The sequence below is a fragment of the Chamaea fasciata genome, unplaced genomic scaffold, assembly GCF_029207755.1.
Source record: "Chamaea fasciata isolate MVZ Bird 193981 ecotype frontalis unplaced genomic scaffold, bChaFas1.0.hap1 SCAF_17, whole genome shotgun sequence".
Lineage (NCBI taxonomy): Eukaryota > Metazoa > Chordata > Aves > Passeriformes > Sylviidae > Chamaea > Chamaea fasciata.
The window spans coordinates 5,916,223-5,927,778 of record NW_027094102.1 but is presented as its reverse complement, the minus strand read 5'-3'; the positions used below and the strand labels follow the sequence as shown (position 1 = coordinate 5,927,778).

Sequence of the window (11,556 nt, the reverse complement as noted above, 5' to 3'; positions counted from 1 at the left end):
AAACACGTTCAGCTCGTGTGAGCAGCCCGGCAGCGGCTCCCGGCACTGCTCCGAGCCGCTGCAGCCGCTCCCGAGCCGCAGCATCCTGAGCTGGGGCCGCGGTGGGGAAAAGGCAGCGCGGGTACCCGCGGGTACCACCCCGGCACTCATCCCTGCCCGGCATCCCTCTGTGACAACAGTGACAATGGCTGAGTGAAAGGAAGGCACCTCACAGTTGATTACGACAGAGTAAAACTCCTTCATCTCTGCTGCTGCTGCTGCTGCTGCGTCACCTCCGTATTTTCTCCAGCGGATTTTTTTTTTTTTTTTTTTTTTTTTTTTTTTTTTTTTTTTTAGCGGAGGGAAACATACATTTTGTGTGCGTTGAGCTGGTGCTGTGGTGCTGTCTCAAAGCATCAGCCCTGTCTAACTGGAATTGTGGGTAGAGGGGTTGATCTCGGGGGTTGGCTGTGCTGAGTTGGGTGCTGTAGTTTCCAGAGGGGAAAGTGTGCGTGTAAACACGAGCGCTGGTGCTGCAGGAGGAGTGCTGGGACGCCGGGGGATACTCGGGTTTGGGGCTTTGCCAGTCCTGCTCCCCCCCGTGAAATGCGCTGATAATCTCACATTAATGCCGAGATCTAAGGCACAGAAATAATGCCAAATAATTCTTTGCACGGGGAGAATTCGTATAATGGGAAATGCAAACTCCAGTGTTCCTCCTTCAGACAAAACAAGACCATATTTAACAATGCCTTGTTAAAAATAAAGAGGAAATCTATTAATATAATAACTAAATTGCTATTATAGGCATGAAAGCACCCTGATGCTTTGAGGTAACTTTATTTCCATCAGTCTTTTTAAAGAGCACAACATTAAAAAAAAAAAAAAAACAAAACGAAGTCCCCCACAACCCTGCCTCGCCCAAACTCTGCCATTTTACTCATTAATTTTGTAATTAATCAGTTAAGAAGTTCTGACTTATTGGATTAAAGGGACGGGGAAATGCAATTCCGCCCAGCCTCATTTTAATAGGCGATTGTGAAATTGCTCTTTTGAGTCTCTGCCTCAGCTCCGCGCCGGGGTGAGGGGGCGGCGGCCGCGGGAGCCCCGGGGCCGGGGGGACCCTCGGGGGGCCCGGCGGCCTCGGCCCCCGCTGCCGGCTCCGGGGAGCGGCTTCCTCCCCCTCGCAGCTGGGGAACAGCAGCTCTGGGTGGGCACGGGGCGTTCTCCTGTCCCCGCGGTGCCCCGGGGGCTGCGGGCATCCCTCCCTGCCCTCCTGCCTGCGGGCACAGGCGGGGCACAGGGGCCGCTCCGCTCCCGCAGACGGCCCCGGACACGGTCCCGGGCCCAAAACGCAGGGACAGAGACACTGTTCCTTCCCTTAGCCTCCCCCGCGCCTCTCTACTGTCCCTGCCTGTCCCTGCCCTGTCCTTGCTCTGCCTGTCCCTGTCCTGCCTGTTTGTGTCCTTGTCCTGCCTGTGCCAGCCTTGCCTGATGCTGCCCTGGCTGTCCCGACCTCCACCCGCCCTGCCCGTCCCTGCCTGTCCCTGTCCCCTCCAGCCGATGGCCCTGTCCTGGCTCCGGGGGCGTGGATTTGGGAGGAGATCGGCTGTGTTTGGGATGGATAAACCGCAGAGCCCACGCAGCCATCGAGCACTCGGGGATGGCTTTGCAGGGCATCCGGCCTCTCCCCATCACCCATCAAAGGGCACTTGGCTTTTTTTCCCTAAATCCAGCCCTGAGCGGATCAGGCTGGCGTGTCCCCAGAGTGGCAGCCCTGGGTGTCACAGGCAGCGGCCCGGTGACCTGCCCCGAGCTCTGTCCTCCAAAGGCGCTCGGGGTTTGTCCTTCCCGCGGCCCCCGCGCTGTCACAGCGGGCAGGGCGGTGCGGGGAGCGCCGCAGCCTCGGCTGCCGGGGAGCGCCGGCCCAGCCCTGCGGACCCAGCCCCGGGCAGGAGCCAAAGGAAACACCCAGGGATATATATATATATACACACATATATTTTATTTTTTTTACGAGATAGGCTTTGCAATTAGACACGTCCAGTGGATTATTTCTCCACCTCTGCCTTTGATCTTTTCCAAACCAGACAGCTTTATAAATATCATCCCCCTCTTTTCAGCCATTTTGCAGTTCTTGTACAATTAATGTACCACAGCAATCCACTTCTTTTCTTCTTCTTCCAATTCTTTCCAGAGCAAACAGGCGCTGCTGTCCACACTGTCCCTGTGAGATTTATTTCTTCTCTCTTCTTGTGTTGTCACAAACACCCTAGAATAAAAAAGTTACTATTATTAATCTGTAAACACCACAAAACTTACATACATAAATGCATGATTTAGCTAATTATTTACTAAAGATTTTTTTTTTTTTTACCAGTGCAGCAAATCTCTGGAGTTTCTGCACTTGCTTTGCACTTAAAAGAAGTTGGTGCCGATGAAATCAGCACATTAAAGTGCATCTTTCATTAGAGTACAGGGAGCAGGGAGGAAATGTGCCCCACCTGTCTCCATGCCATTTACTAGGTGACCTTGGAGCAGTTCATTCATGTGGAGTTCTGTGCTTGGGTATCCTTATTCCTCTTAATATTATCTCCCCTTCTTTACCTCCTCATTGCCAAATTTCCCAGCCTCTCCCAAGGTACTCAGGGAAAATCCTCAGGGTTAAAGCACTTTCCTTGGTTTTGCTGCTAGAGATGTGGGCAGGTGCCTCCAGAGCTGGAAGGGGCAGGGTGAGGGGGCAGAGAAATGGGGTTCCACACCAGGCTCTCCAGCGCTGAGGGAAATTCTGCTTCTCGTTTGATGGAGGTAGTAAAAAGTAAAAAAGCACGAGTTTCTCTAGGAGAGGAGATGGGGTGGGGGGTTAAGAGATATTGTGTAGTTTCTATCCAAGTCACTGTTTTTTACATAAAGAAAAGCACGGTAAATGCTGTCCCTTCTCTTGCTCTGCACAGACATGAGAGGAAGGGAGAGCTGGGGAGGTGGCCGTGGCAGGGAGCCCATGCAGGACCTGCCTGTGGAGATGTCAGGTCCAGGCTCGGCTCACTGCCAGCAGGGAAAGATTAGTTGAATGTCACCCTCTCTGGCAGTGAAACCTTTCTTTATCACTTCCAGCCCTGCCTCTTACCCTGCTTGGCTTCTCCTGCCCTGTCCCCCTAAAGCATTTCCATTGTCTCTCGAAAAAAGATGAGCAGACACCTTGTCCTGCCTCTTTCTTTTCTTGCTCTCGTTCCCTTGCATTGGTCTTAGCTCCTGTACTTCTCTCTGGCAGTCCTTGCCCTCTGTCCCTCTGTAAACCTTTTATGTGAGCGAACTGCTTTTGGTGGGCATGGAGGTGAAAATCCAGCTGGAGATGATAAAATCCACTGGCTTGGCTCTTTCTACCCCTAAAGATCTTTCCTCAGTGAGACACAAGAGAGAGAGCTCATAAAGGCATTTTCTCACTCAGCCAAAGCCATGAATTTTAAGTCTTCAGGACAGAGACTATTTCATATCGTGTGTGTTTGTGCAGATTCAGCACAAGGCAGGGACCACACTGTTATTTTCCCAGTATTTCCACTTCCCTGACTCCTACAGTGCCACTCTTTCATCTTTACTGGAGACAAATATTTTTCACATTGCTGGGTTTTTTCCCCCCGTGCATTTGTCTGACTTGCTCTTTGGGGTTTATAGTTTAAGACACATTGTTTATTATTTATAATATTAATAACAGGTATCATCCTGCTATAGCAATTGAATAATTACAGAACCCATTCTGGTTTGGTCAGCCAGAATGCCCCATATGGCAGGAATAGACCTCAGAATGCACACAAGCTAAATATGAACAGAGCCGGGCACTAAATGTTAGGTTTAGTTTCCCATAAACTTAAATATGTGCATTTCTTACCCAGTAGGATCCTCCACAGACCCATAAAGCAAGTGACAGAGTGATCTCCTCTTAAGATGCTCTAAGAGCTTGGAGAAATTTGTGAAGAGTGCTACTTCTGTAGGCACTTGTTACCATGAATCCGTGATGAGATTCTTTGTTTGCCTTTATATCCACTTCTCTGGGCTTTCCCAAGCCCGCTGCAGAACCAGGACATCCATTTGTGACACGGAGCTTTGAGAGGCAGTGCCTTAAAGGATCAGGACCTTCACTCCCCAGCAGCTGATCCACTGCAAAAAGGTCCTTGTGCCACCCTGCTCCAGCCCCTCACCTGCTCCAGAGTCACTGTAACTGGGGCAGATGCCTGGGCCAACGCACACCCCAGATGGTGCAGCACATGGATGTTAAACTCGGGAAGTAGTGGAGCCCAGCCTGCCTGAGAAAGCATCTCCCCACTCATCCATCCTTCACTGACTCCCTACTCGGCAGCAGATGTGATTTCATTATGGCACAAGGAGTTCCCAAGGCTCAGCGAGGCTGGCGGCGGCAGAGACCCTTCGCTGCATTGAATCACAGCCATTTGCAAATGCCAAGTGGATTTTTCTCCCTCTCAAATCAAGGAGAGAGGCTGAAGACAGTGAGAAGAAAGCCGAAGATGTGGAAGGTCTGAAGGGTGTTTTCCATGCCTGGAGGTCTGTGTTAGGTGTAGCTGAGGTAGCCAGAGCTCTCTGTTCCTGCATCCCCACCACCCTTCTGATGAAGGGAGAGGACTCGAACTTCCAGCCTCTTCAGCTTGTTCCTTTCCCATGACATGACACCTCTAGTCCAGAAGAAAATTCATTATTTTATTGCCTGATTCAATTCCTGGGCTTTTCCTTCCCCTCAGACTCTGTTGTTCTCTTGCATGTGTGATAATTCAAGGTAATTGTGTATTAGCAGAGCCGAATCCCGTGCAGAGGTGCAGAGTTGACCATGGCCATCGCTCATAGACCTTCGACGCAGCCACCACTGAAAACAATATTAATCACTTCCTTTCACCTTGCTGCCACTTAGCTCAGATCATAGTTAGAGCCAACCCAAGGACAATATTAAAAGTCTCACATCAGTGAAGGCAGATACCAATGAAATCTGCAGAGCTTAACTAGCTCCTGAGAGCCCAGGATGGAAGGTGACACCTGGGCCACACCGATATCTCCTGGGTGTTTGATCCAAAGATTGGAAGCTTCTAGAGAGGCCACAAATGGAAAAGTGATGGTTATCCATAGTTTAAATATCTTTTTTCAGTCTTAGTGATAGAAACCTTTAAAAGGTTAAAAAAATAAGTGATTCATTGGAGTCAGAGTAAATAGTAACAGGAAAAAAGATGTTCACTCGCAAAAATGTGATTTTTTTTTCCTTTTACTTTCTTTCTCCCCTCTGTGTCTAAAGAACAAAGTTTATCCAGACCCCAAAGTTTAAACTGGACATAGCCCTATGGAAGTGGACCATGAAATTCTCAATTTTCTTTTAAAAAGGGAAAACATTATTTTTTGGTGCATGATTTCAACAAAAATAATTTCTACACCTGAATACACACCCCAAATTTCAGTGAGGTGCCTGTGCCCAGAAAAGATCCAGCTTTGAATATTTTTCAGAATTCCTCTGTAAGAATTTGCATGACCTGGTCAGATAGATTTAAACACCAGTGTCGGGAAAATGAAACAAATTGTTGATGACCTAGAATGTGTATATGGAGAGAATCAGATGATATAGCTACAAGGTCATAAATACTGTGAATATTAAAATTAATAGCAGAGCTCTTGAGTTAATGAAAAGCCAGTTAGGGCAATAAACATCTAAAAGAACAGATATGAACAACCATCCATCTTAGTTCATAGAAGAAGGGCTGTTTACAGCTCTCCCAGATTTCAGGGCCAGTTCCTGTTGGAGTGGGCAGTGAATGAGTGATTCAGATGGTTGTGGTACTGGAATTTCTCAATGATGTACAGCTGAGTCCAACAATGGGTGTCCCTGGCTGGCTGCTGAGTATCCATGAAAAGCAGAGATGCTGCACTCTCCTGATCCAACACGTGTGTGGCTCTGTTCCTACCCCTGACAGCCTGGGCACAGCCTCAGCTAATGGGTTATACACAAGGGAGACATGAATACATGACAAAGGAGAGTCCAGCTCCAACCCTGAAGGCAGAGCTTGAAATCTCCTCTGTGTTAATATCCAGCACTGGCCTCTCTGCACAGCTGAGTCTGTGTATTCAAATAACAGCAGGTCAGTCAAGAATCACTCTCATCCCTGCTTTTATTCCTCTCCAGCCTCTCTCTGCACATGTTCTTTATCCAACAGAGAGCTCATGCCCAAATCCAGCATTCACCTCCTGTGGGGGTGATGTCCACCTCGGCCACCTTGTGCAGCATTCAGGGGACGATCTGTAGGTCCCCAGAGCACTGAATGTCATCCCAGGTACGAGTGGGGAAGGGAAGAAGGCTGCAGTTTGCATTTTTAATCCTGAAAACATATTTTAAGGGCTCTGCTTCTGTCTGTTCTCTAGTTTCTGAGAAAAACTCAGCTAAGGGAAGATTTTGGTAGAAACCCAAAACTGACATTCGCCTGCCTTTTCCAGGTAATGCATATGCATGCATGCAAAACTCAGGCATTGGTTGTTTCTGCCTCAGGATTAAAAGCTATGGCATGCACAGAAATAGAAGCCCATCTTTACAAAATTGCTTTTGAAAATTCCATATGCCAGTTGCATACCCAGCAAAGATGTAGAGCTTGAGTAGTGGTACAGGGATGGGGCTGCCAGCCAGGAGCATGAGCAGTAAGCTCAGCTTCCCTGCAGGTCTGTTCTTTGTCTTTGGGTCATTTTTCCTTCCCCAGCCTGTTCTTCCACCCCTGAAAGGGAGGAGGTTAATCCTAAATATTGGTTTGCGTCTCAGAACAGTCCTCAGCGGCAACACTTTGTTTGTGACCAGGAGATTGACCCCGTGTTTGCCAAAATAACCTGAATTCCTATGAAGGGACTTTTATGTTTAGTATGTACAGGAAACACAGGGATGGTTCTGTAAGCTGCTACTTAAAACCCAGGTGGGTTTTAAAGGAGTAAATGGCCCATCAGATTACCAGGAGTTATGTCAGAAGATAATGTGTAGGAAATAGAGGAAATAATAGAGGAAATAGAGGGAAAATGTGAGAGTATTTTGGAAGAGAAATAAAAGCACCCCAAACCCCTCTGCAATTCAGTCCAGAGGCAGCCCTGGCTTCATCTGTTGTTAGGAAAACAGCAAAACCCCAGTCCTGGTTGTTCTCCATCCCACTCCGAACGACTTCTGGGTAGAATAAATCTTTCCCGCTTTTAAAATAAACGAGAGAGCTCCACAATGCCAAGGCCATTTAAATTTACAGTAAAATAACGCCAGGAAACGATCCGGGCACCAATTCGTATTCCCAGTGTTTTCCTCCCGCTGAGGAACACACAGCCACACTTTGGCTCGTGGCTTGGGGTGAGCGCCCAGCCCGGTGCCCCGGGAGGATGATTTGAATGTAAAAAGAGAGTCCGAAGGAGGCGGCCGGGGCAGGGAATGGCATTTTCCTTTCCCGGGAAGGGGCAAAGGGAACGTCCCGAGCAAGGTCGTACCCTGCGAGGGGCTTGTGCCTTCCCCGGGATGCGGGATGGGGCAGCAGGGCTGGGCTGCTGCTCCCGTCTGCCTCCCCCAAGTCTTTGTTTCCCACAAAAGAAGAACCTTCCCGGGAATGCTGCGAGCAGTGCAGCAAGGATTCAGCAGATGAACGGTTCGTGATTTTTTTTTTTTTTTTTTTGTCGAGCGCAGTTGGAACAAATAACAACACAAAACCAAACCAACCCCTCCACACACACCTGAACAAAACAAACCAGAGGAATGTTGTAGATAAAGCCTGAAATTATTTAGGGTTTGAGGTTTCAGTCAGAAGACTGGAAAGGGTGGAGGGGTTTTCTCTTGCCCTTCCCTGAGCGGTGTTGCAGTATTTTGGGATATGCATTTTCCCTCTTTCCAGACTTCTACCGCAGAAATTATTTCTTTGGGTTGTTTTGGGAGGTCTGGGAATTGCCATTTTCCTTCCCCTCAAAGCTCCTATTGGAAATGTCAAGACCCTTCCTGTTGATTTTCGTCGCCATTCATTAATCCATTTGATTTAGTTTTGTTTGAAGGAAAGGAGGTGTTTCCTCCTTATTTCTATCAAAATTCTCCAGTCTGCTCTTGTAGCTGCTACAGCTTTATTTTTGAAAACTCGGCTTTTAATCTGAGAAAGCATTTTGAAGTGGCAAGTTTTTAGTATGGAAATTTGAATTTGCTATAAATGAGCTTTAAATGTGTTTGTGTGAGTCTTATTACAGAAGTTTTCCATTTCCCAGAACTTTCCTGATGTTTAATATCAATCAAAGGAGATAGTCCTGGGGAGGGGTGATGGAAAATACCCTCTGTAGAAATAATTTGAAATAGGTTTAGTATTTTTTGAAAGATGTCAGCTTTTTGAGATCTGGGTTGGAGCCTCCTTCTCCTGTGATTAACTGGGGCATCCCTGTTGTCTCGATGGAAGAATAAATCAGCGCCTTGTTGCTAAAATCTTTTGAAGTCAGTTTGGAGGTTGAATGCCCAGACACAAATTACTAATGTGAAGCCGCCGAATCCTGGAAAAAAATTAAAAATTATGTTATCAGGCAGCTAAAAGAACGATTACCTGCTCAGGATGGTCTTGGAACAGAGATAGGTGACTGGAATGAGAATGTGACCACCCATAAATTGAGTGTGAGGCTGTAATATTTTTTGCAATATCTGTGTTTTCAGATCCGGAGCTCAAAAATGTGGTTTGAAGTTTTTGTGTCTGTTGTGAGCAGACTTAGAGAATCTCCAGGTTCCAGCAGGATATGGTCGCATCCTTTGGGTAGATAAAGTGGCAATAGAAGAGTGGCAAAGCAAATGAAAGGGATGAAAGGAAGATGCAGATTAACAGGTTTTTAAGTCTCCTCCCTCTTTCTTGCATTGGGATGATTTCTATTTTCTTTATGAATGTCTAGGAAAATAGCTTTATTTTTTCCCTCTAATAAAATCAATGCCAAAAACCCACCCCCAAACCCCACCAAAAGCCAAATTAGAAATTAGAGCTGATTTGAGCTGAGAAATCAACATTTGAAAACTCAGCTGAACTTACCCATTCCCCTTCCTGTTATTGCTCTGCATAAGCTGGATCCATTTTCCCCTATTGCAATCAGCTGTGAAGGAGAACTTCCATTGATTTCAGCAGGAACAAGCTAGAACATGTTAGATTTAAATATTTGAATCCTCAGCTGTGCTACCCAGGCGTGTCAATCTGTCTTAATACTTTATTTCAGGTTATTACATCAACAAAATTCAGTGATATGCTACAACAAAATTGCATTACATGCTCTCTCTGTGTTTTGAGCTATCATACTCTATATGCACTGGCATCTCTCCTCTGAGTGTGTGATTGTGTGTGAGCCCTGCCTCTAAATACATTTCAAATATGTTACATTTTTAATTCTTCGAGGGAAAAGAAAAAACCAAAAACCAAAAAACCCTGGAACAACAACCAACCAAACACACACATTTCTTAGCTTGTGAAAACAGATTCTCTCGAATTTGTGTCTCAGACAAGGCAGAGAGAAAGAGCAAAAGCTCTGGGGTTGGGTATGAGCTGCCAGACATCACAGCGAGCGGCACTACGGGATCCTCCAGCCAGAACAGAATCCAAATTAGTGACCTATATTGGGGATAAACTGGTCATGCACCACAAACATGAGTCTGTAATTAAAACCTTCCCTGGTACAGACGCAGTTGATGCCCAGTGTGCGCGTCGAGGCATACACAGCGAAACAGCTACACTGGGAGAGTTCACTTTTTACATCTGGTTCTGACGAAATGCGGAACACAGGAGCTGGGGTGTGCAGGGCAGCCCTGGGATGCTCGGCTCGGACACACGCACGGCTGCGGGGACGGGGAAGCAAGGCAAGGAACAAAAATACAGACCAGATCCCAACGTGGAGCTTAATCTCCCCATTATTTAGAGACAGAGAGTCCGTCGCTGTGTATCAGCTTCTCCGGGTGTCAGACATGCACCCCCGCGCTCAGAAATCCTCTTTTTCTAAAGTGGGGCAGATTCTGCAGAGCGCGTGTTTGGCTTTGGGAGCAGCCCCGGGCTCCGCTCGCCTCTGCTGGGGTGAATCCCAGCACCGATGGGGCTGCGCTGACATCAGGAGCCTTTGCTGAGTCAGGTTGTGCTGCCGCCCCACCTCGCAGCTCTGCATCTGCTGGGAGAGGGGGGAAAAGTACGTTTTTAACTGTTTGATGCGTGGGGCCAGGCGGCGGCGGTGCCGCGGTGGAGCCGGCTCAGGCTGCCGGGGACGGTCACTCGGGAGCGGGCTCTGGGCAGGCTTTCTGCTCCGCCACATTTAACCCTTTCAGCCTCCTGACAGCTCGATAAATAGGCGAATGAAGCAGGGCTTAATCTAGTGTCCACCCCCTTCCAAAGGCCCTGCACTAAAGAACTTTAAGGAACTAATTGCTTCTGTATTGCGGTTGCTGCCCAGCCGCTGCTGAAAGCCTCCTGGAGGTATGCCTTCGGTCCGTGCTCTGCGTGCCAGCCTGATTTTGTTAGAATTTACTGTATTTCCATATTAAAACAGCCAGGCCGAGGGGAAAGAAAGAAAAAAAAAAAAAAAAAAAACAAGGAAGAAGAAAAGGGAAAGAAAAAGAGAGACTCATTAAAACTGCATCATGTCACCCGGCTGAACTTCCCATCCCTCCACTTCCCCCCTCAATCAGCAGCAAGGATAACAATTAGATGTGATAGCTATTCCTAATAGGCAGCAGTTAGCGCTGGCTGCTCCAGCCCCGGCTACAGCGGGAGAACCCTGGATCATCCCCTGCCAGGTCACAACTGATGAGTCTCCGACGGCCAAATAAACCTCTCCCAAGCGGGGCAGGAACCGCGGGGCTTTCCCCGCTCCATTGCCCGTGCTCTGGGTTCCTTTCCCGCTCGGCACAGCAGCATCAGCGTGCTCCAAACCCGGGCCCTGCAGCCCAGGGACCCCCGGCCAGGGCAGCAGCAGCAGCACTCAGCCAGAAAATTCGGTATTAGGAGTGGGGAAAAAGGTCACCTTGGAGGATCAGAGATAGGGAGCTAAAAAGAAAAGGGTTGGGAGTGGGAGAGAGGGAGGGGGGTATAAGGGGAGGCTGAGGAGGGAAGGAGGGAAGGGGACGTAGGTTTTCTAAGGAGGCCTGACCCGGGAGGATAAAATATCCTGTTTTCATTGGTTCAAATGAACCATTAGGAAGAGAGTAATTTGTTGACCTTTTTGCTGCCTTATCATGAGATGAACAGCCTTAACATGGGCTTCACGTTTGCCTTAACCCGACCGTAAATCATAGAAGAATCGATTTTTTCTTTTTCCTTTGTTTTTGGTTGATTTTTTCCCCCCATATATATATATATATATATATATATATATATATATAATATATATATATATATATATATAAATAAAGAACAACAACCAAGAAACCAGCCCATATTTTGAGATGATTTAGCAGAACAAGGCCAGGTAAATCCATGCATTGGTCAGACTCTGTGGATGTTGTCCTCTGCCTTCCTTATTTGTTTTTTTTCTCTTTTGGCTGAGCAAGGGGGAGCCAGGGCTGTGCAAAGGCTCTGCTTCCTTTGG

General features: G+C 47.7%; 1 long non-coding RNA gene across 1 annotated transcript; it reads right to left on the bottom strand.

The window, feature by feature from the left end:
• Positions 1-6,970: 6,970 nt before the first annotated feature.
• LOC136298296 (uncharacterized) lies at positions 6,971-11,072 on the bottom strand. The gene is made up of 4 exons (XR_010723286.1): positions 10,993-11,072; positions 9,863-10,496; positions 9,027-9,126; positions 6,971-8,505 (listed from the first exon to the last, which is right to left on the bottom strand). It is a non-coding gene; the product is annotated as an uncharacterized lncRNA (long non-coding RNA).
• Between the last annotated feature and the right edge of the window lie 484 nt (positions 11,073-11,556).